This window comes from Budorcas taxicolor, chromosome 10 (assembly GCF_023091745.1).
Source record: "Budorcas taxicolor isolate Tak-1 chromosome 10, Takin1.1, whole genome shotgun sequence".
In the NCBI taxonomy this organism is placed as follows: Eukaryota; Metazoa; Chordata; class Mammalia; order Artiodactyla; family Bovidae; genus Budorcas; species Budorcas taxicolor.
In genome coordinates this window covers 67,431,708-67,457,382 of record NC_068919.1, presented here as the reverse complement: position 1 = coordinate 67,457,382, position 25,675 = coordinate 67,431,708, and positions in this window count along the sequence as shown.

Genomic DNA, 25,675 nt, shown 5'->3' with positions numbered 1-25,675 from the left:
CTTATCCAAAGTCAACCTTCCCGTGTCTGAGGGTCACCTGTAACTCATTAATCTCAGCCCATTATTGTTTTGCAGGAATGTCTGTTCCATTTAAGATATAAAACTCCTATACAGATAACATGGTAGGTTAATGCACTCACCTTTCATTCCCTGATTGCTGGGTTCACACCGAACTCAATTCTGTTATGAGTAAGGATTACGTTTTGATATGTTCCCTGTCCCCAGGAGCCATTTGTCTATAGGTCTTCACATCCTAAAAGGATGTTGCAGGCATCAGCATACTCTTTGGGGCCCTATAAAGGAGATTCCGGGGAACAGAATGGCCCAGAGGTTACTGGGTCAGGACTGGAGAGGAAGGAACTGTTCAGGGATCTTGCTGAGTGCATGCTTCTGAGGGTGCTATCAGTCTTTTCCACTCTAAACTCTTCAGATGAAAACAAGGCCATTATCTCTTTTCAAAAAATAATAAATTGCTTTATATAGAATCTAGTACTGTTACGCTGTACTTCTTTCCCTACAGCAAGAAAAGTGCTAGCAGGCAACCAGGAAAAAGGCACAAACTCTTTTCAGTTTTTTTGAACATCATACTTTTCAAGCATCCTCTTGTTTATGATTTAACTTAATTCCCTCTACCATTAGGAAATGCCCACCACCTGTACCAAAATCTGAGATGAGAATCTAGAGGAAAATAACAACCAGGGGTTCCACTATCTCTAAGGCAGTATAGCATGGTGGATGGTGTGTCGGTTCTGGAGTCAGACTGCCAAGCTTAATCTCTCCCAGCCTCAATTTCCTAGCTGTAAAATGGAAATAATTAGAGCATCCACCACAGAGTTATTGAAGGAATCCAATAAGATAATGATGCATAAGGCACTTAGAACAGCATCTAACATATATCAGGGGCTCAGGAAGTGAGAGCTGTTATTGGAACTTAATGGCTCTGTTTTATGTTACAGAAACTGAAGGGATTTCTTTCTTTCTTTTTTAATCTGTGGCTTCCTTTCCAACCACCTGACAGGTAACTAAATCCCAAATGAATGCTTCTTATTTTTTTCTGTCTTGCAAGGCCACTCCAGTCTTCACCTCCCCTCCTCCATGCCCTTGAATTCCAACCAGTTAAAGTACAAGGGAGTGGCCAAAGAGTGGAGATACTGCATCCCAAACCGCCTGGCTTAATTAATTTTGGCCAGTTCTTGCTGCTGGCCACGCTGCCACCGCCTCAATTACCCTCAGTCCTAACAACAGAAAGTGGTGCACAAAGGCTTTCACTTTGTAGTGACAGAAGGAAAAATGTACTGTCGATACATATTACTCGTCAACGTAAGTGCTTTCAGGAGCCCTTCGCTATTTCTTTTCATGTTCTTTGAGCCTAAGAACCATTTAGAGAAGCCCTGCTGTTCCAGCACCCTAAGGACATGTAAGAGAATGTGCATGGGCAGCCGAGAAACAGAGCTTCTATTTATGTGGAGCAAGGCAGGCCTAGATCTTCAATTCACAATAAGCAGAATATCTTAATCACAAGCATTCTGAAGTCATGCCGGGTGGAGTGCTTAGTGTTTGTTCGCTTGCTTTTCTTTCTTTTTAAAAAATACAACTTGGGAAAGATTCTGACAGGTGGGCTGTTATTTTAGGATCTGCTATGATCTTCTCATTGGGAGGCTGGGAAAGAGTTGGCACCTAAATATTCCTCCAAATCCCCACACCAGGAGTGGTCTTCCCTGGTGGCTCAGCAGTAAAGAATCCACCTGTCAATGCAAGAGATGCGATTCGATCCTTGGGTCAGGAAGATCCCGTGCAGAAGGAAATGGCAACCCATGGCAGTATTCTTACCTGGGAAATCCCATGGAGAGAGGAGCCTGGTGGGCTACATTCCATAGAATCTCAGAGTTGGACACGACTGAGTGATCAAACAACAAGGAGTGGTCTAGAATTTCCAGAAAGGACAGGGGCAAGGATGGCAACCTTTTGGAAAAGGGAGCTAGTGGGCTTCCCTTGAAATGAAGTTTGCATAGTAAACAGGCTGTTGTCTGGAGTCATGTTGACTGGGGCTGGGTCTGTAAGGCTGACCCAGATTTGGAAGGGCTCTTCATTTTACATGTGAACAATCACGGTTCTCAACACATTCCCCACGCTTTTAGCAGCCTTTAACTACCCGTTCTAAGGAAATGTCTTTGCCAGATGTAACATGCCATAACGAAGTTGTTGGTAGTGTAGTAGGTGAGGGTTTTATCTGCTTAGAAAGAAGCCTTGTACAAGAGGTGCTCAGAAACATTTGTTAAATGAATTTATGATTTTATGGAAGCTACAAAGGGCTTTCCTGGTGGCTCAGACAGTAAAGAATCCGCCTGCAATGTGGAGACCAGTGTTTGATCCCAGGTCAGGAAGGATATTTGATCCCTAGAGACGGGAATGGCTATCTGCTCCACTGTTCTTGCCTGTAGAATCCCATGGACAGAGGAGCCTGGCAGGCTGCAGTCTATAGGGTCGCAAAGTATCAGACATGACTGAGCAACTAACACTAACACTAAAGTAAAAGCCCTGGTAAAGAAATCACCGACAGGACAACTGGCTTCTCAGGTGAAAACCATGCATCCTAGAGCCCAGGCTCTGCAAAAAGAGAAGCTACTATAACGAGAAGCCCTGTCTAGGCACCTCAGCTAGAGAGCAGTCTCCACTCGCCCTGACTAGAGAAAGCCCATGCGTAGTAATGAAGACCCAGAGCAGCTAAAAATTTAAAAAAAAAGAAAGAAGAAGAACTGGTTTATATTTTTTTGGCTTAATTAATCATTGAAAATATTTAGAATGTCGCCCTTCCCCAGTTGAAGCAATCAAATGTTATCTGTATAGAATTTAGGGACTATTTTTTGTAATATGTAAATATGAAATAACAGTAGGCAGAGACTTTCTGCTATCTTTCAATATTTCAACAATTCTATTCTCCCATCTTCCTGTAAGACTAGAGCTCCCAATTTTAGTTGGATACGGAGCTTCCCAGATAAAATTATATTAATATTTTTCAACTCCTACCCTTTTTCTGCTAGCTTTAGGTATGTCACTAAGTTCTGACTGATGGAATGTGAACAGAAGTAATACACATGACTTCCAGGTCATACATTTAAAGGTAAGGAGTGTGGCCTTCTTCCCTTCCTTTTCCCCTTATCACTGTGTGGGATGCAAATATGATGATAGGAGCTGCAGCAGCCCTTAGACTGTGAATTGAAAGGTGTGTGTTGAAGATGACAGAGCAAAAGACAGCCTATACCTCTGACACCATCAAGCCTCCCTTAGATGTTTAGATTGCCTGTACTCGAACTATTACTGAGAGGGAGACTTCTATCTTGTTTGTTCCAACCACTGCTTTTTGGAATGCCTCTGTTACTTTAGCTGAATCTGTATTTAAACAAATATTAACACCATCAGGGAAGAAAGCTGCAAGGAAAACTCTATTCCCTTGAAACAAAATCAACAAGAGCAGAATCAATGATTGAGATGTTCATTGGTTCTCAAAATTTTCCTCTTCTAATTCAACTACTATTTTTCAGAATGAGTTTATATTGTTGTTGACTCATGAAGGAAATGTTGGTTCTGATTTCTAAAGCTGTCACCATAGCCATCGACACTACTGGCGAGTAAGAAATCCAATCTACTGCCTGTTTTTTAATAGCCTGGGAACAAAGAATAGTTTTTATATTTTTCAATGGTAGAGTAAACCAAAAGAAAGCTTACAATACGTGGAAATTATATTAAATTCAAATTTCAGTGTCTGTAAGTAATGTTGGAGTGCGGCCACATTCATTTATCTAAATATTGTTTGTAGCTGCTTTCTTGCAGAGTTGAGGGGTTACAACAGAAACTGTATGCCTAACTTCACAAAGCCTAAAATGTTTACTGGGTGACCTTTAAAAAAGAAAAACGTTTTCTGCCCATTCCCTGGACTGTCTTTCCTGTTGTTGGTAGTGGAAGGTAGACATATATTATTTGAATTAATTTCCTTTACTTTGAAGTTGCAAGCTACAAGAACATATTTATGCATTTAGGGGTTTTATAAAATAGCTTAATTTTAATCATGAAGAATATTTGATAAACTGATAAAGAACTTGAAAAGTAACAGGGGCTAAATTGCACCTTTAGTATTTCTATGAACAATATAGCACAGATTTTGATGGTTGAATCTTCAGTCCCACATTTAGCTTCACTTCCTGTGGCACTGGTGAGAACAAGCCCTGTTGTGAAATACCACCCTTATGATGTTTCTTGTGCCATCTCCTCAACTCCTTTCCCACAGCCATTATACTGTTTCAGTTCCTTAATAACTCTAGACCATATTTTTGCAGTAATTTTCTCACTGCCTTTCTTGCATCCAATCTCTTCTCCTGTACATCTTTCACCAGACAAACTTTCCTTTAAAAAAAAAAAAAAGAGTACAGCTGACCCTTAAACAACATGGTTTAACCATGCAGCTCTACTTACATGAGGATTTTGTTCAATAGTAAATACTACATGATTCATGGTTGGTTGAATCTGCAGGTATAGGACTTCAGATATGGAGGGACCTTGAATAAGGCAGGCCAACTATAAGTTTTATTCAGATTTTTGACTCCAAGGAAGATTAGTGCCCCTTGTTGTTCAAAGGTTAACTGTACATAGTTAATTCTATTTAATCACATAGCTGCGTGTCTTATCTAAAATATTTTAGTCCATTCACTGCTAATAGAATAAAACCAAATTCCTTAGGCTGGTATTCATGATTCTTCATTATATAGTCTTAGTGGCTCAAATGGTAAAGAATCTGCCTGCAATGCAGTGGAGTAGGGTTCAATCCCTGGGTTGGGAAGATCCCCTGGAGAAGGGAATGGGAACCCTCTCCGGTATTCTTGCCTGGAGAATTCCATGGATAGAGGAACCTGGCGGGCTGCAAAAAGTCAGAAATGACAAAGTGACTAACACACACACATACACTCTCCACATTTTACCCAAATGGAACCTTCCCTTTCCTCAGTGTATCTCTGTAGGACAGGCCCTGTTCTCTGGCCCATCCTCTGTGCCTCTGTTCATAGCATGATCTCTTGCCTCTAAATCTAACCCTTCCTCCCCATCTTTTCATATTCAAATTCTGTTTGTTTTTTAGAGCCTAATTCCAATGCCAACTCTTTCATGGAAACTTCTCCAACTCTCCTATTCCAAGCTCAGTAAGTATTGTGGACACCAATAGCTTCTGTCTGGCCTGGCATCATTTGTTCATCATTCTTCTGGGAAAAAAAAATGAAAAGTGAAGTCGCTCAGTCGTGTCCGACTCTCTGTGACCCCATGGACTGCAGCCTACCAAGCTCCTCTGGGCCAAGCAGAAACACCCTCTCTCCAGCTTGTTCTTGTTCTCCTGCTATCTCTGTCTCTTTACAACCTGATTCTTGAGTACTGCAAGCACAGAAAGCACCTGGAGCTCATTCGTGTCCTGAAGAACTCAAGTCCATTGTTTCTGCTAGTGGATCCCTACAGCTGCTCTGCTCCAGCCCTTGTCAGTGCTGGTTTCTTTGCCCTATCTTTTGATTTTATGAAAAGCTCCTTCCTCTTCCAGTAAACTCTTTTGTGAATCAGCCACTGCTGGTTTATATTGTTTGCAATCAAAGACGCTGACTGATAGAAGTGATCATTCCTTCTTCCAAGCCCTCAAAGTACTTTGCCTATACATTTCTTAGGGTCCCTAATGTTTCATACCTTGTATAATAGTCATTCACGTTATCATTTTCTTTGTCTTACACAGGATCAATTCCAGAATTCTACACAGGAGGAGCAATTGGGGGTTGAAGCAGGAAAGCATAAGGGACTTATCATGAATCCTTATTGGAGTTAATAACATAACAGTTTTCTCTTTTTTAGACTGCATTTTTTAAACCTGTAAAAGAGCAACATTATATAGAGATACTTTTATTCATATATTTATTTAAAATTAATAAAAAAGCATCCATTTTCCTTTTCAGAGAACACTTATTTGAAGGAAAGATGGCACTGGAGCTTATGGCGGGGTGACTTCCTTTGGGTGCAGAGGCTGAAATTTAAAGACTGTGGGCCCAAAGCAACTAACCCCAAGTGCCACAACTACTGAGGCTGTTCTATAGAGCCCAGGGAACCGCAACTACTGAAGGCCTCTTGCCCTCAAAATGAGAAGTCCGTGCAGCACAAGTAGAGAGTAACCCCTGCCCCCGAAACTGGAGAAAAGCCTATTGAGCAATGAAGACCCAGCTCACCCGAATAAATAAAAACAAATAATAGACAGATAAAGTTATTTTAAAAATAAATAAATAAGGACTGTGAGCCATTTGCAACCTCTGTGGTCCTTTGTATACTTCCTTACAAACAATCACCACACCGAGTACAGTTGTTGAATCAATCAATCAATGGTCACTGTATCATCTCACATCATTTATTCGGAATTTATTTGGGTTACTAATTTTTTTTCAATAAATAATGATTAGAGAATTCCCTCGCAGTCTGGTGGTTAAGACTCCATGCTTCCAGTGGAGGGGGCACTGGCTTGATCCCTGGTTGGTAAGATCCCACATGTGCTGTGCTCCTCCCCCCCAAAATTGTTTTTAATTAAAAAATTTTAATAAATAGGTAATCACGAGATGTCCACCACTATACTGGACATTGTTCTAAGAGCTGGAATGCATCAATGATTGGGCAATATTTCTGCCACCACAGAACTTACATTCTAGTGAAATGTATGTCTACTCAGAGATAATTTCTATATAGTCATTTACTTCCTAATTTATTATAAGTGTAGAACCAAATATGTTCATCATTCTTTTGAGTCACTTTGTATTTCTGCTTCTTCTTTACTTTTTCCCCCTTCTATAACACAGTTTACTTTTAAAACTTTGCATGAACCCAGGGCTTTCTTTGGTTGATTGGTTGGTGGTATTGTTCAATTGCTCAGTTATGTCCGACACCTTGTGACCGCATGGACTGTAGCATGCCAGGCCTCCCTGTCCTTCACCATCTCTTGGAGCTTGTTCAAACTCATGTCCATGGAGTCGGTGATGCCATCCAACCATCTCATTGGTACTACTGTGTTTTGTTTTTTTTGTTTTTTTTTAACTTTTTATTATTTTTGGTTGCTCTGGGCAGCATGTAGAATCTTAGCTCCCTGAAAGAAAGTGAAAGTGAAAGTTGCTCAGTCATGACCAACTCTTTGAGACCCCATGGACTATACAGTCCGTGGAATTCTCCAGGCCAGAATACTGGAGTGGGTAGTATCTTCCCAACCCAGGGATCCAACCCAGGTCTCCTGCACTACGAGCAGATTCTTTACCAGCTGAGCCACAAGGGAAGCCCAAGAATACTGGAGTGGGTAACCTTTCCCTTCTCCAGCAGTCTTCCTAACCCAGGAATCGAACCTGGGTCTCCTGCATTGCAGGCAGATTCTTTAACTGAGCTATGAGGGAAGCTTAGTTCCCTGACCAGGAATCAAACCCATGCCCACTTCATTGGAAGGTAGGCTCTTAACTGGACTACCAGTAAAGCCCCAGGACTATTGTTTTTATTTTTCCCATTACTTTTTTTCTGTGCCTTCTGATGTTTGAACTAATCTTCAAAAATCACAACACATTATTATTGAATCTTTTGTCCAAATCTCCTAAATCTTAGACATATTAGTCACATATAGACATTATCTGTGAGTCACAGGGCCACAGAAAACAGCATACTAAAAGAGAAAGCTTCCACAAAACTAACATTTAATGACTTTTACTTTTTAAACCTTGATGTACCACTAGCATCCAACAGAAACTGAAGTACTAGAGTAAAATTAAGCCAGAAGTTAATACAGTTCTCTGTTTCTGACAAATCCAAATTCTTATGTTGCTCATGGAAAGGAAGTAGAATGGAAGTAAAAGAAGAATCTGATAAAAAGATAATAATAAGTACTCTACATCCAGAAAAAAATGTATATAAGTGTCTATTCACAGCATCTTGCCCACAGTTCCAGGTGTGCCACCATCACTTGAAGTTGTAGCAAAATAGGAAGTATTATGATTATCTTATTGTTACATTGTAGAAACATATACACACCTGGAAGGTAATGTACACATACCCCATTCAGCAAATATTAATTGAGGGCCTACTATGCATCACACCCTCTGCTAAGCTGAGAGAGTGCTGGAGCCTTTGCCTATTCAACAGAATCTGTGTCCCCTTTTTTTACAGGCAAAGAACTGGTTTCCACTTGCAGTAGCCATGTGCTGAGTGCCAGCCAGTGTAAAGGAAGCAAGAGTCTTGTGTGCCACTTCCAGGATCAACCCGTGCTGCTCTCCAATTCTCATGCCTCTGCACTCCCTTCCAGGGGTGGTGATAGAGAGAACCATGGTGAAGACAGAGGACACAGTTTGAACATGGCAGGGCCTCTGTCAGCCTGGTGCCCTGACTGAGCACACACAGGAGAGCCTCTGACCAATCTGTTCCCCTTCCCAGGGCTCTGATGTGAGCAAGAAATAAACTGCCACAATAACATTAAGCCATTACTTTTTCCAGTCTATTCACCATCAAAGCCTTGCCTACCCTAATCATACATAGAACTAGACATGAGTTTTGAAATAATTATTTAAAATTTTTTATTTCTGCTTATTTACCCAAAATTAAAAATGTTGAGATCATATGATAAAGTCAAGATTTTTCCTCTTTTTTACTTCTTTCTTTTTTCTTACTTGTTAGAAGTCTTAGGGTTAAAAAAAAAAGTCTTACGGTTTACCCAACAATCTAAAAAGTTGGCCATTTATGTTTCTTACTTATTGATAAAGATGGTGATAAGTTTAAAAAAAATCAAAGTAATTAACTTTTATTTTTTGTTCATTGTAATCTTTTGAGGTTAAGAAGACATTTTTAAAAATGCTTAGATAATTCCAAATTAAACTTCTTAATTGAGATCCCATGTCTCATACTTCAGCCCAAAGTAGGTATTTTTTTCATCTCTGAGTGTCATTTTTGTGCAAACCTTCATAAGAAAAATAGTGTTTTCCCCACAAATTGGAATACTACAGTGGCGTCAACTATGTTCAATGGCTATACCACCCAAAGCAATCTACAGATTTAATGAAATCCCTATCAAAATAACCATGAAATTTTTCACAGAATTAGAACAAATAATCCTAACATTTATATGGAATCATAACAGACTCAGAATTGCCAAAGCAATCATGAGGTAAAAGAACAAAGTCAGAGGCATAACCTTCCCAGACTTCAGACAATACTACAAAGCTACAGCAATCAAAACAGCATGATATTGGCACAAAAACAGACTTATGGATCAGTGGGACAAAACAGAGAGCCCAGACATAAACTCACACACCTAGGCAAGAATGTACAATGGAGAAAAGACGGTCTCTTCTGCAAGGGGTGTTGGGAAAGGTGAAGAACTGCCTATAAATCAAAGAAGTTAGAATATAATCTCACAACACATACAAAAATAAACTCAAAATTTCTTAAAGACTTAAATATAAGACATGACACTATAAAACTCCTAGGAAAGAATATAAGCAAAGCCTTCTCTGAAATAAATTGTACTGATGTTTTCTTAGGTCAGTCTCCCAAGTCAATTGAAATAAAAGCAAAAATAGACAAATGGAAACTAATCAAACTTATAAACTTTTGCACAGCAAAGGAAACCGTAAACATTATGAAAAGATAATCTATGAACTGTGAAAAAAATATTTGCAAATGATTCAACTGACAAGGGCTTCACCTCCAAAATACACAAGCAGTTCATACAACTCAATAACAACAACAACAAAGCAACCCAATCAAAAAATGGACAGAAGACCTAGTCATTTCTCCAGAGAAGACATACAGATGGCCAATAGGCATGTGAAAAGACGTTCAACATTGCTAATTATTAGAGAAATGTAAATCAAAACGATAACAAGGGACCACCTCACACAGGTCAAAATAGCCATCATTAAAAAGTCTACAAGAAACAAATGTTAGAGAGGGAGTGGAGAAAAGGGAATCCTATACTGTTGCGGGGAATATACACTGGTGCAGCCACTATGGAGAACAGCATGGAGGGTCTTTTAAAAACTAAAAATAGAATTGCCATATGATTCAGCAATCCATTGCTGGGCATATATCCAGAGAAAACTCCAATTTGTAAAGGTACATGTACCGCAGTGTTCATAGAAGCACTATTTACAATAACCAAGGCATGGAAGTAACCGAGGTGTCCACTGACAGATGAATGGATGAAGAAAATGTGGTTCATATACACAATGGAATATAAAAGAATGAAACAATGCCATTTGTAGCAGCATGAATGGGCCTGGAGATTACCATACCAAGTGAAAGTGAAAGTGTTAGTCACTTAGTCATGCCCAACTTTTTGCAATCCCATGGACTGCAGCCCGCCAGGATCCTCTGTCCGTGGGACTTTCCAGGCAAGGATACTGGAGTGGGTTGCCATTTCCTTCTCCGGGGCATCTTCCCGACTCAATAATCGAACCTGGGTCTCCTGCACTGCAGGCAGATTCTTTAGTAAGTTAGAAAGAGAAAGACAAATTATCATATTTTGACATATGTGGAATTTAAAACATGACAAATAAATTTATTTATGAAACAGAAACAGACTCATAGACATGAAAACAAGCTTACAGTTACCAAAGGGGAAGACGTTGGGGAGGGATAAATTAGGAATTTGGGATTAGCAGATACAAACTATTGTATATAAAACAGATAACCAACAAGGCTCTACCGTATAGCACAAGGAACTATACTCAATATCCTGTAATAAACTATGATGGAAAAAAAATAAAAAAGAATGTGTGTATGTGTCTGTGTGTGTGTAACTGAATCACTTTGCTGTATATCAGAAACTAACACAACACTGTAAATCAATTATACTTCAATGTTAAAACTTCACTTTTATTTTCATATAGCATCCACAGTAATCATTATGGGGGGGGAATTAATGTGCAAGTTTAATTTCATAATCTGCAGTAAAAAACTTGCTTAGACTATTACATATACAATTAGAAGCTGAATGCTGGCAGAGATATCCACATGTTAATATGTAGGTATATCTAGCAGTGAGATCTTTAAAACAAGAAAAGAATTTCACAAACTGGAACACATACTCAGAACTGGAAGTAGCATTTGCACAATTCCATTTCTAGCACACATACTTAAGACATTTTTGCATCCATATGTTTCAGACTTCCTTCACCTCTTTTACATTTCAGTCTGTCAGAGCATATGGGTTAAGGTTTTCATCATAAATCATCTTTTGTTCAAGTGAAAAGAACTGGTCCTATCTCGGCCATAAGATTCTGAAAAAGCCCTCATCACAAACTCCGTCTTCAGGTCAGCAGGGTGCCATCAGCCCTAACAATCATTTTTTATTTCTTTCTAAATATAAACACAAGGATTTAGTGCACAGAGCCCCTTACTCACAATTGGATTGCAGTGGGTATTCCCAGATCTTAGAGACACCTGAAAGCCTTGGTCCTCCCATCTCACCCTCACAGATGCAAGAATTGTTAAACTGAAAGCCGACCAGAGGAGATGTGTAAACATAATTCGCTCTACTAGGATGCCCGCTTGCTTTAAAGTCAAAATTACCACATATCCGTCACCATCTGACAATAATAATCTCTGGTTTTCAGTTTCTATTAACCATAAAAATCAGTGTGAACTTACACCTCTATTTGTGACCAATGGCAAGTAAAAAAAAAAAAAGTGATGTTTAAAAGCCAGGAAATAGAAATTTACCTTCATAATTAATAAGCTAATGGGGTTAAAGCTATGGTGAGAGTGGAGCCGGGGGAAGCCACACTCTTTGTTGAGTAAATGGGGCATGGGGGAGGGTGCAAACCCCAATACTCTTCTCTAAAATGAATGTCACTCAGATGACAAATTAAAATAATAACCTACTCCACACAGGTAGATAATTTTTCTCTCAGCTATAGTTCTCATTTGGTGTTTATGGGAAACACTTCAGAATGACTTAATATGATTTTAATGGCAGTAGGAAAAGAAGTCAGAGCTCTTAAAGAAAGGAACAAAGGTAAACGTGCAAGTGCCACTGAGGCCGACCACAGGTATACACACCTGGGCCCTGGTTGGAGACAGAAGCCCTGCATCTTCTTGGGTTGCCCTGATGTGTTGCCTTTCAAAAGTGATGCAGGACATGATTTTCCCCTTTGTATTTAGAGCTATTTAAACAACTGCTCATCTGGGACTCACAAGGAATTAAAGTGAGGAAAAGTTCAGAAGCACTTATAAGAAGTACTCATTAAAAATCTGAAGGACTACTTAATGTACTGTAATGGCAACTACATCTCCCCAAGGGTTGCCCCCAAGAGATGCCACCACCCCAAGCAACCTTACTGTAAAAATACTTAATTCAAGTATGCATTCATTTGTCAATTTATCCCAGCTTTCATTCAGGGGATAGGGACTGTGCTCCAGCTCCGAGCTGGGCTCTCTGCAAGGAGCTGGGATTACTTCAGTGAATAAGACAGGCCAGGTCTCTGCCTTCATAGTAGGTCCGCACTGTCACTACATTTTGGAATTCAGTATAAATGACCATCTTGTGCCCTGTTTCAAAATACTGTAGAAATATATAACATTTTATCTTGAATTACTTATTCATTTGATCAACAAATATTTAGTGAGTACCTGTTATGGGAAAGAGAAGGGGGAAAAGTGGAAACGGTGACAGGTTTCATTTTCTTGGGTTCCAAAATCACTGTGAACAGTAACTGTAGCTACAAAATTCAAAGATGCTTGCTCCTTGGAGGAAAACTTATGACAAACCTAGACACCATATTAAAAAGCAGAGACACCACTTTACTGAAAAGGTCCATATAGTCAAAGCTATGGTTTTTCCAGTAGTCATGTATGGATGAAAGAGTTGGACCATAAAGAAGGCTGAATACCCAAGAATTGATACTTTTGAGAAGATTGCTGAAGAAGACTCTTGAGAGTCCGTTGGACTGCAAGAAGATCAAACCAGTCAATCCTAAAGGAAATCAGCCCTGAATATACATTGGAAGAACTGATGTTAAAGCTGAAGCTCCAATACTCTGGCCACCTGATGCGAAGAGCCGACTCATGGGAAGAGTCCCTGATGCTGGGAAAGATTGAAGACGGAAGGAGAAGAGGGCGGCAGAGAATGAACGAGATGGTTAGATAGCATCACTGGCTCAATGACATGCTGCTGCTACTGCTGCTAAGTCGCGTCAGTCGTGTCCAACTCTGTGCGACCCCATAGACGGCAGCCCACCAGGCTCCCCCGTCCCTGGGATTCTCCAGGCAAGAACACTGGAGTGGGTTGCCATTTCTTTCTCCATTGCACAAAAGTGAAAAGTGAAAGTGAAGTTGTTCAGTCATGTCCGACTCTTCATGACCCATGGTTTGAGCAAACTCCAGGAGATAGTGAAGGACAGGGAAGCCTGGCGTGCTGCAGTCCATGGGGTCTCAAAAAGTTGAACAACAACACCTGTTGTGGATTTGGATATATTCTGGAACAGCACACTTCATTTTGTTTTTGTCTTAACTAGGTGAGGTTCACTCTGAGCCAAACTGTCAACTGGCTTTTGGATCTGATCACCCTCCAAAAACTCTATTTGTAATGCTAGTGTATGGTACATGGGAGATGCTTCAGATATGATTTTTGAATGAATTATTTTCAGTGAGTGAACACACTTCAAGAATTACACATTCTAGCCTACTCCTTTTTTGAATTCCAAGTACCATTCACTTTGGTATTTTGTGTTTTGTGCTTAACTAGTTCACTGTTTCAAGAGAATAGCAAGCAAAAGTGAAAGGGTCCAGATATCCTATTATCTTTGGTGTCTTCTTCTGTTCAAAATCTTTGCAGACTACAAGGTATATTGTTGTTGTTGTTCAGTTGCCCCATTGTGCCTGACTCTTTGCCACCCCATGGATTGTAGCACATCAGGCTTCGCTGTCCTTCACCATCTCCCAGAGCTTGCTCAAACTCCTGTCCATTGCGTCAGTGATGCCATCCAACCATCTCGTCTTCTGTTGTTCCCTTCAATCTTTCCCAGGATCAGTAAAAATAGGGCTTCTCTGGTAGCTCAGCTGGGAAAGAATCCACCTGCAATGCAGGAGACCCTGGTTCGATTCCTGGGTCGGGAAGATCCACTGGAGCAGGAATAGGCTACCCTCCAGTATTCTTGGGCTTCCCTGGTGGCTCAGCTGGTAAAGAATCTGCCTGCAATGCAGGAAACCTGGGTTGGATCCCTGGGCTGGGAAGATCCCCTGGAGAAGGGAACAGCTACCCACTCCAGTATTCTGGCCTGGAGAATTCCATGGATTGTATAGTCCATGGGGGTCACAAAGAGTTGGACATGACTGTGCAACTTTCACTTTCAGTAAAGATAAGGGGAAATTTTATAGATGGCAATTTTCACATTCTCACAGAAATCCCTGGCATTTTCATTAAGGCATCTATTTTGTGCTTCAGCCAGTTGGACATATCTCTCAATCAACTATGCCATATTCACCCTTATCTCCAGGCCTTTGTTCCCTCTGTTGTCCCCCCAACTGGACCATCCTGCACATTAATTTGTGAGTTAGTTGCTCAGTCACTTAGTCGCTTAGTCTGACTCTATGAGACCCCATGGATGGTAGCCCACCAGGCCCCTCTGTCCACGGGGCTTTTCCAGGCGAGAATACTGGAGTGGGTAGCCATGCCTTCCTCCAAGGGATCTTCCTGACCTAGGGATGGAACCCAGGTCTCCTGCATTGCAGGCAGATTCTTTACCATCCAAGCCACCAGGGAAGCCCAGGTTAGTCTGTCCTGACCTAATCCTAGCATGCTCTTGAAGGCCCAACCACAGATGTACTCCTTTTTTCCTAAGAGTCTTCCCTGAGTTATACTACAACCCCCCCTCCTCCCCCTCAGCAGGCCATATTGCCCTATGATGTGTCATTATCTGGTGACATTTTTGTTGCTTTGTTCTGTGTTTAACTTGCTCTGCATGTATATTTCAAGGTCAGTGTTCTGGGTGCGCTGCTTGTCCCTAGAACCATCCTCTTCCCTCCTCCACTCTGTTATGTATATTGGGGTCCTGACCTTCAGTGGGCTCCCATTCTCTCTGGTTTTCTGGCTTGGGGGTCCGTTTAGCCATGACAGCCACCCTCAGGAAATCAGAGGGTGGGAGGAGAGAGTGCATGGTGTCTGTCCCTCAGTGCCCTCCCTGACGGGTCGTGGCATGTCAGCGTTTCTCTCCTGGAGGGGGCCAAGCTCCTGTTAGGTGGCTCCCTCCTAGGGTGACAGCCACAACTGTGGCTGCAGACTGCCCTCGGTTCCAGTAACTGCTCCTTCCCTTCATTATTAGGAGCGGTAATGGCTCCTAGTGTTGCTGGTCCCATGGTGCTTCACCATCCCTCGTGGGCTCCCTATCCCCACCAACACGTTTGTAAATAGTCCCTTCATTCATCTCTCCTCAGTTACCATGCTTGAGTGCACCATCTATTCCTTGCCAGAACCCTGACTGATAGATGCAGCAACTGTGGCTTTTGCCTCTATGTATCCCATGGATTATACCTCTATATAGACCCCACAGCTTCTAGCTCACTGTAGGTGCTTAATAAGCATTTGCTGAAGGAAGGAATAAAACCAAGCATGAACTGCCACACCTGAATTAACATTTTATGATTCACAGAAAAAAAAATCTTTATGAACTAAGGCTCCTCAAACAATAGGAAGATTCACTTTTGGTTAGCATTTATATGTGACTAAGTGAAGTGCTCACCATTTATTTTGTTTTCATAGTGTTTCAGGCTGCTTCCATTAAATTTATATTCATAATATTAATTAATCTGTATTAGATATGGTTCATATATTTAAACCCATTTATTCTTCTGGGGAAAAAATTAGTTGGGTTAGGTGAATAGAGCAGGGCTTCCCCCATGGCTCAGTGGTAAAGAGTCCGCCTGCAATGCAGGAGACGCAGGAGACATGGGTTCAGTCCCTGAGTCAGGAAGATCCCCTGGAGGAGGAAATGGAAGTCCAGTATTTTTGCCTAGAGAATCCCATGGACTGAGGAAACTGGCAGGCCACAGTCCATAGGGCCGCAGAGAGTCAGACACGACTGAACACACACACACGCACAGATGAATTGAAGTTTCCATTTCCCCCCCCTTCCTTTTCTCTTTTTCATTTATTTTTATAGGAGTCCCTTAACTGATAATACATCCATCCCAGGTTCTGTCCTGGCTTTTCTCTAAACCTGTTTTTGTATACCTCAATCTGACTGTTGAAAATCAAATTCATCTGAAATAGACAAGCTGTCAATCTCTTCAGAAAGTCTCAGTTTTTTCACCAGCTTACCCACTCCCTGTTCTACTGGATGTCCAAGGTGCCACCTGACATATACCTATAACACGTGGGTGAGAAAAGAAGTGTGTTAGCTCTATGAAGTAGAGATTAAAAGACAGGTGGGCACAGATAACCTCAAGAACAGGTGAGATGACCCCCTGGGGAGTGATATTTGTAAAGGGTGGAGGCTGGCACCTCTCAGATAGACACTGCTTGGTCTTCCTTGTTCAGTGGTCTTCCTTAATAAACATTTATGTTCTTCAACATTGTCTTTTAGAGCCAGAGGTTGGCCCATGACCACAAAACAAATGCTCCCTGAACCATGCTGGTTTGAGTAGCACCCATATCTGATTAATATCCTGTCAGTATACTAAAAGTTTAACTCTTATTATTCACCAAGAATTTGCAATTAGTGAATTGCTAGCTAATACGGGCCATGATGAACTACTGTTGGAGTTTGCCAGATCAATGAGGAGCAACACAGGTTGAGTACGGTGGCTATGCCAAGGTCCTACTGCTCAAAACCATAACAGTGGTGTAGCCAGATTGAGAGTTACAACAATGAACCTTGAGGGATTTATAAAAGAAAAAAAAGGCAAAATCATGTCAGCCAAATGATTCATCATTTTAGCTACTGTAGAATCAAACCTATGAGGGAGATTTTGGCACCTATTCTTTTCATTTCTAAAAATTCAGAGAGGAAGGGGGAAAAATCTATCACATACTAACTCCAAATTTTTATTTTATAAGAGGAAAAAATGATTCATAATTAGTTAGCCGCAAAGAACTACATACTGACACTCTTCTGATAATGTATCCAATACCATTTCTACTTTTTCCCAGGATGAAATTGTGGGGTGAAACTGGATGGGTTTTCAAAAGGTAAATATAACAAGGATTTAATCCTTTCTAGCTTCTGACCTTTATTACATTTTGAGTTTATTTGGAGTTCAGACAGTACTAGCCTACCCACCCTCTAGAGATAATAAGTAAATAATCAAATGACCCAAATAAGATTTACCCCAGAAATAAGGGGATGGGAAGCAATGAGCATTAAGAAGCAGCAGCACTGGTGGTACAGAGTTTGAGCTTTAACATCATGGTTTTCTTTATGGGTAGAGATCTGACACCACTCACCCCCCTGCCCAAGATGCTCATTTCTTCTTTACACTTATACAAATGACATCTACTTATAATTCCTATGGATTAAAAAAAAAATCTGAAACCATTTCATCATGACAGGTAGAACAGTTTTAAAAGATGAACAAAATAGGTAAAGAAACACTTTACAATCCAAGCAACCACAAACAGCTCAGGTTAACATCAGAAATGGGGAAGTACTAGGACAATTCTGCAGCACTGAAGGAAGTCTTTGAGTTGAATAATTGAATTAAGAGACAGCTAACATAGCTTTATGAAAACGATACCTCGTGTACTTACTAGTTGGAGTGTTTAAAGGGCATTTACTGCCATAGAAAGAAAATGGAACACAATGGATGTCATATAATTGTTTAAAAGCCATTGGATGTTGTTAACAATGAAGATTATTGGCTAAAACCACATCTATTGTGTGAGGTAAAATAGCTGGTTGGATTAAAAAATTGTTCAAAACCTTCAAAAAGTGAGTGAATGTTAATGGTAATTTTTTTTTTAACTGAAGAGAGGTTATCAGTAAGGGTGAAATAATAGCTTTGAAAAGAAATGACAAATTGGAAGAATACACACAATCCAACCTCATTACATATGACTATTGTGGTATCTTCTCTGACACCATGTCCCAAATTTCCAGGTATTTTTAACCCTATTATGTTTACTGTCTCATAATAACTTCCCTTTCTGAAGAAGAGATGAAAAGAAAGGGGAGTGTTTAACAGAATTCTCTTCTGTGTGTTGACTGTGATTGAGTAAGTAAGTGTAAGTAAGTATTAGTAACTCAGTCATGCTCGACTCTTTGAGACCCCATGGAGTGCAGCACACCAGGCTCCTCTGTCCATGAGATTTTCCAGGCAAGGATACTGGAATGGGTTGCCATTTCCTTCTCCAGGGAATCTTCCCAACCCAGGAATTGAACCTGGGCCTCTTGCACAGCAGGCAGATTCTTTACCTACTGAGCTACAGGGGAAGCCCTGACTGTGATTAGTTGAGCCCAAATCCTTGACTTTTTCACTTTTATCTGAAAATTACAAACACATATTTTCATCTGTCTGTAGAAACAACATAGTCAAAACACTGCTATTTTACCTATACTATTCCTTTTCTGTGTCTATACAAACTGGGCTTGGTTCTGTGAATTTTTCAACATATGTATAGAGTCCTGTAAATGGGAACCCACTCCAGTATTCTTTCCTGGGAAATCCCATGGACAGAGGAGCCTGGGAAGCTACAGTCCATGGGGTCACAAGAGTTGGACACGACTTAGCAACTAAACCACCACAGACTCCTGTAACCACCACAGTCAGGAAACCCTGAACTTACTCAGCATTAGACATAAAACCAAGTGTGCCCAAAGAGTCAGTTTTACTATATAACAATTCAAACAAAGTTAGCATCTAAAAAAAGAGTTCAGGATACAACAAATGGCTGAAATTTTTTAAGGTTTGTGTTGGCTTTGGAGGGATAAAATATAGCATGTAATAAAAAATTGTAGCTAAGTAGTAAATAATACCAAGATGTTTGAAAAGTACGTACAAAAAACATGCAAGGACTATGAGCTTTCTTGAGAGAGAATTTCAAGGCTAGTTCATTTTTGCACAACATGAACTTCTTAAATCCTCAAAACATGAGAAGATCCTCCTGGAATTTACTGGTTGGAAGTAAATATTTCCCTTGGCTATTAATAAAACAATTTAAAAATTATATTCACATAGAATAAAAAAGAAACTTAAGAAATCATTAGATTACCTTCAGGCAGGTATAAATAAAGCTATCTAACCAAAGCTTTCAAATCTCTTCCCAGAGATCTCCAAAGAAATCTACAGAGACTCTACAATGGCCACCAGTAAACATATTCCTGTGTTTTACCACTGGGTTGGGTAAGTTGGGGATGTGAGTCTGATCTTATAAAGAAGGCATGGAGCACTTCCTTTAAAAACTCTCTTGTAGAAATTATCTCTGTATTTCATGACATTACTTGGGTCATCACTTTAGCTATTCTTCTTCAAGTTAAAAGAACTCACCCTTTAACTATGTGCTATGCTCATGAAATATTTTTATCATCACAGCCCTTTCAGTTCACTTGGGTTTCCACACTTTCTTTATGTTTTAAAGAACAGTGTTGAAAATAGGTCCTGCATTCTCATTAACACTCAACTCTAGTCCCAAGGGTTGAGTGCCTCCTAGGCCATGAATGGTCTGTTTCATGTTGTTTTTTTTTTAAAACAGCCTGTATATACAAACCACATACAAATGGGCATCAAGTAGAGAAGTAAGCACATGTTTCCTTAGTTCGTTTCTTAGCTAATGATGAAAGTGCAGGTAAAAATATGACAAAGAAGCAGCCATAAGGACATATAAGTGATGGAAAGAAAAAGAAACTCCTCTAGGTCATGCCCAGAGGAGTTTCCATTCTGCCCCATCAACCCTGGGTGGATATACAGGTCCTTTCCTCTACAGCAGGAGGAAAAAATAAAAGGAGTGTTATAACTGACAGTCAAATAAACTTATAGACCCCTAAAGAATTAAATGAGCAACACATTCTGACATTTTGCAAGTATAAATAGGAACAAAAAAAACTAGAGGTATAGAAATAGTTGAAGACACTCAATATTAAATTCTAAACTTTAAGTTTGAAACACCCAGAGATTAGGCTGTCTCTGTAATTACTAAATCAGCCTTAATTCAAAGAAATGGCCAAGATGGCATGGGCAACACAGGATTTGGGGAAGCCCAGCAGAACTCATCATCTGTTCATAAGGACAAGATCCAAAACAGAACCAGGACAAATAACCCCATAGTCTTACTATCAAAAGTACCCATATACTCTTTATCATGGAAAGGATCCACACTTCAGTTGTATTTTAATAATTTTTTTGCCATTTGACATATTACTCATTATACAGCTATATTTTATTTCTCCTCAAAAGATTCTTTTGCAACCTTTAGAAAGCCGTTCATTATGTTTCTTTTTATTTGGCTGAACTTGGTCTCAGGAAGGAATGATGCTAAAGCTGAAACTCCAGTACTTTGGCCACCTCACGCGAAGAATTGACTCACTGGAAAAGACTCTGATGCTGGGAGGGATTGGGGGCAGGAGGAGAAGGGGACGACCGAGGATGGGATGGCTGGATGGCATCACCGACTCGATGGACATGAGTCTGAGTGAACTCCGGAGATGGTGATGGATAGGGAGGCCTGGCGTGCTGCGATTCATGGGGTCGCAGAGTCAGACACAACTGAGCGACTGAACTGAACTGAGCTGAGCTGGTGGACATAAGAAGGTGGGATTGTCCTAAAATAGTGTTGCTCAGAGTATGTTAAAAAAATAAAAAAAGTATCACCTCTTATCCAACCCCTAGACAACAACCCCTAGACAGGCATGTTACTGTTTGAATGTGCCACCTGTTAACACATCCAGGAATGAGGCCTACTTTGCTAGGAAGGAAAGAAGGTCTGTTCTAGAAGCTATTCACTAAAGCTCTTGCTTTATGTTGAGGGGTGTGTGCTCAGTCGTGTCTGACTCTTTGCAACCCCATGGACTGTAGTCCACCAGGCTCCTCTGCCCATGGAATTTTCCAGGCAAGAATACAGGAGTGGGTTGTCATTTCCTACTCCAGGGGATCTTCCCGACCCAGGGATCAAACCCGCTGTCTCTTGTGTCTCCTGTATTGACAGGTAGAGGGTTTCATAAAATGGCCATTACCAAATGCATAAGACAAAACTTGTGTTAGTTTGAGGACTTGCCCCTGTTTTCAAATCTAAAAAGATAAAGCCTGAAGATTGGGCCATATGGGCCATTTCCACTTTCTCCACAGCCTCCCTGATAATAGGCAATTTGGGTCTGAGGAGGAAACCAAAGATTAATGGATTAAATAAAGCAGAAGCCACGTGTAACTGCCCAAATGTTAATACAAACTCATTGCTGCTCAATTTGTTATTTAAAGACTGTGCTTTATTTCATTAACTTTGTGGTCTAAGCAAGTATTTTTATGCAGAGATACCTTCTATTCAGTATAATAAAAACACTACTTTAAAAAAATATGAAAAACCAAAAAATTCACATTCAGAAAAGGGAAGAAAAATTAGTATTGGGAACAATTATGAAAATGACTAAAAATTTCACTTTTCATCTGCTGCACAGGGAAATTAATATCATGAAAACTTAATTATAATGAAATATTTTGTCAAACAGTATTTGTTCCTATAGTAAGAAATTAATGTCCATTTGTACAACTGAGTCTACAGAAACTAAATGCATAAGGTAGAATTGAGGATTTCATTTTCCTCTTTATAATTCTATGTATTTTGCAAATATTTTGGAAAGAAGTTTTCAACATTAAAAAAAAAAGGTTAAAAACGAAAAATTCTTTAACCTAATTTTCCTGCTGAATTAGTATATCACTCATGAAACCTGAGCATCATAACTCAAAGTTACTGCTAACTTCATCAAGATATGGCTAGTTATGTGCTTAAACAATAATTGAAGTGAGGATGATATATACATTTGAAGAGAGTAAGAATTATATTATGCCCTGTCTATATGATCCCAAACCTGAAGATATTTTAAAATATTTCAGTGACTGGGCTTTTAAATTTTTCATCTGCATTAGTGGTACTATATAGCTATTTATATTTTGGTAATCACCAAAAAACTTAAATGTCAACAGTAGTATACATGTTATCTATTTTCTTACATCAGAATTGCTCAAGCTTGGCACCTATTTACATTTTAGGTCAGACAATTCTTTGTTGTTAGGGCCTGTTCTCTGCATTACAGGATATTTACCAGCATTTCTGGTCGCTACCAACTAGATAAGAGTTGTGATAACCAACAATGTCTCCAGACATTGCCAAGAGTCCCCTGGGGGGAGAAATCCCCCTGGTTGAGAACCTCAGCTCCATAGTAAGTTATTACTATCCAAATATTTTGATTATCTTTTTAACCATTACCTTTTACCATGGTCGAATTAATCATATCATGATTCACATTGATCACAATGATTAAAAAAATTACAGATTTACCCTGGCACTCAGGGTTACTATAAGGCTATTAGATGAAGTCTGGGAATATTAAAGGAAAAAAAAATTCCTATAATTAGAAAAATAAAAGATTATACAAAAAGGGCATAGATTTTGGTTGTACACTGTAATCAAATTATATTCATTTGCTGAAGTGGTCTGAATGACTCAAAAACATGCAGCAGCTATTATTCACTCAGCTACAACACAACAGATATTAACATACATTTTGAAAAGGAGAGATGTTACTTCATAGGACAATCCTGTTGATATTTAAGAAGACATGCTGGGGAATCAGACAGTCAGGCATGATTTTTTTCCCCTTAAATGTTCCTTAGCATTTTTCTTACTGCTTTTTGGACTTAAACTATATTTACTGGCACCACAATCAAAATTCTGTTGCAAAATGGATCCTAAAATTAAATATCTCACTTATATTTCATGTAAGTAAATTGTAAGTGATCATAGTTAATAACATAAATAATACCATCTGCATCACCATTTTTCTAGTAATATTTATCACCATTCTTCTAGTAATATTTATCTCATCATTGTGAATGGTGGATGGTCTTTCCTCTCTTCTAAATGTCCCAGTCCTCATGGGACAATTAAATATGACCCAAAAGCAAGATAAAATTTAAGAGTGTTTTTTATCCAGATATGCAGGCTTGATTTGTACTATTGTCTTCCAATTTCCTTTTTAAATTTTCAAAAATAACATGAGCCTTAAAACTTATTTAATTTAAAATGACTCTTTTTTTAAAAAAGAAAACACTGTGGTGGGATGCTGGGATTGCATTCATCCCAGCATGCCCCACCACTGTTCTTTGGACGGCAATCACAGGACCCAGACATCAAGCTGTGGAGGAGATTCTTCCAAGCAACAGCATCTGGCTCTTTGGCAAACTGAACAGGCAGTTGCCCTGGTGGCTTTGGAGTTGCCTCTGGGTCTGTCACAGGGTAAGGCTGCTGATGGAGTGTCTGGATTCTCATCTCCTTTTCGTTTCACCATCTTTCTCATCTACCCTTTTTGGCATCAAGAGACCCGCGAACTTCCATAAACCAAATACTGCCCTCCTTACGTCTAATGAATTTCTACATTAACCCTGTTGCACTTCAGGAAGTATTCCTGTGTATTGCCCACATCCCTTACGAAAGTGTAAAAACAGGCAAGCATTCTGGCAGCAGCAACACAAGCATTCTATTTCACACCCCACCTGCAGAGAGAATCAGAAATTAAATGTTCTATTTTCAGTCCTGGATATTTTAGGCCTGCATTTTCACCTTCTTTACTTGCAAGAGATCTCTTTGCCAGTTAAATTTAATAAAGTCATATTTATAATATGAATAGCTACCTAATCTTGTGGAAATTTTTTTTTTCCATTCCCAAGAATTCAATCTAAGCTGGCATGGTAGTATAAAGACTATAGGGGCTTAGTTAGAAGAATTTATGGCACTTTAAAATCACAAGTGCAGTCCCTGGAACAAACAAACAAACACCTTGAACACAAGAATCCACAGCTCTAGAACAAAAGGGCTTTCATATCCTCTTAGCTGTACAGGAAATTAAAAAGACCAAATTTGGAAAGCAAGGAATGTATTTTTGGATGTTTTTAGGATATTAAAAAAAAACCCTCCAAATACTTTGTATCAAAGGTATTAATGAATATGGTGTCTCTACAGACCACGGACTAAACGCATGGGTGCCATGACCCTCAAATTATACTCAAAAGATAAAATAATTACTGGTGAAGAGATGGCTCAAAGACTGTAGTGGGTCTAGATAGACATAGATCAGTAAGATTGCTTTATAAAAGATAGTATTTAATTCATCCCTGTTAGAGTTCACCAGAAAAAAAGGAGGCTTTACACACTAGACACTTCTATGGAGACTTAGTTCTAATCTATCACTTGATCACATTCAATAACTCCATCAGTGACCAATGAAAAAATCCATGGTAGTATCTGTTTTATGGATGGAGGGCAAGTTAAAAAAAGGGGGAGAAAATCTTCTTAGGAAAGACAATATTTGAGTGTAAGTTGTTACTTTGGAAATCGTAGATTCACAAAGAAATAACACCCATCAAATTTAAGGACTCACAAGTAGTCAAAGCTAAAATGGTCAAAAACAAATAAATATACAATAATTATGTTGAGCCAAGAAAAAAAGACTTAAAAGGCAACTGGTATTCATAATCATGTCAAATACTTTCTGTTGCATTCTCTTAAGAATAAGATGAACATGTAACAATGCCACACATATCTGTATCTTTTAGATACTGGCTAAAAGAATATAGAATTAAATCTCAAGGTTATGTTTATTCCTATCTAAAAAAAGCATCTGCTGAAGAGCACATAATCTATCTGAACATAAAATAAAATGTACACTCAGCTGCCTTCTGATTTTATGTTTTAGGAACAAATCAAATTTGAACATTAAGAGACACCTACTTTTGTCAGTGAATGCAAACAACTCCTACAGTTTTCCCTCGGAACACTGCTGTGGATGATCAACCTAAGTACTTACAACCTTGAGCAACTGACAAATCCCTCCATGCTTAATTTTCGTCCCCAGTAATCTTCTATACTCTAAAAACCAGAAAAATCAAGATGACTTCTGCCCTCAGATTTGTGATGATGAAATTTCCAGAAGACAGTTGATAATGTAAACTTTTAGATGAAATGCTTATTATAACTATTTGCTTCTGCTTTAAATAGAAACAAAAATTAACTTAGTTTCTGGTTCTGATTATATCTGAATCTCTAGATATAACTCCTGAAAACTGCATAATACATAGTAGGCCCTTGAATATGATTGTTGAATGAATGAACAAAGGAATGAATATGAGTTCATGTTACAATCAACTTAAAAAAACAAAACTTGTGTTATAGAGAATTTTGGGATTGACAATTACTCATCTTTAGAGAAATCAGAAATTTCAATGGAAATTTTTGAACATGAAAAATATTTATCCGTCCTTCCATGTGTTGAATAAATTGGTTAATAGACCAAATTGATCCAAATATGCAATTGGATTTAAGACTATACAGTCTAATGCAAAATGCATTTTTTTTTTTTTTTTACTGGAATGTAGTTGACTGAGGTTGTATCTATCCAAGGTCAACTACCAGGTCATTTAAAAATATTTCTTAATGATAATGGTA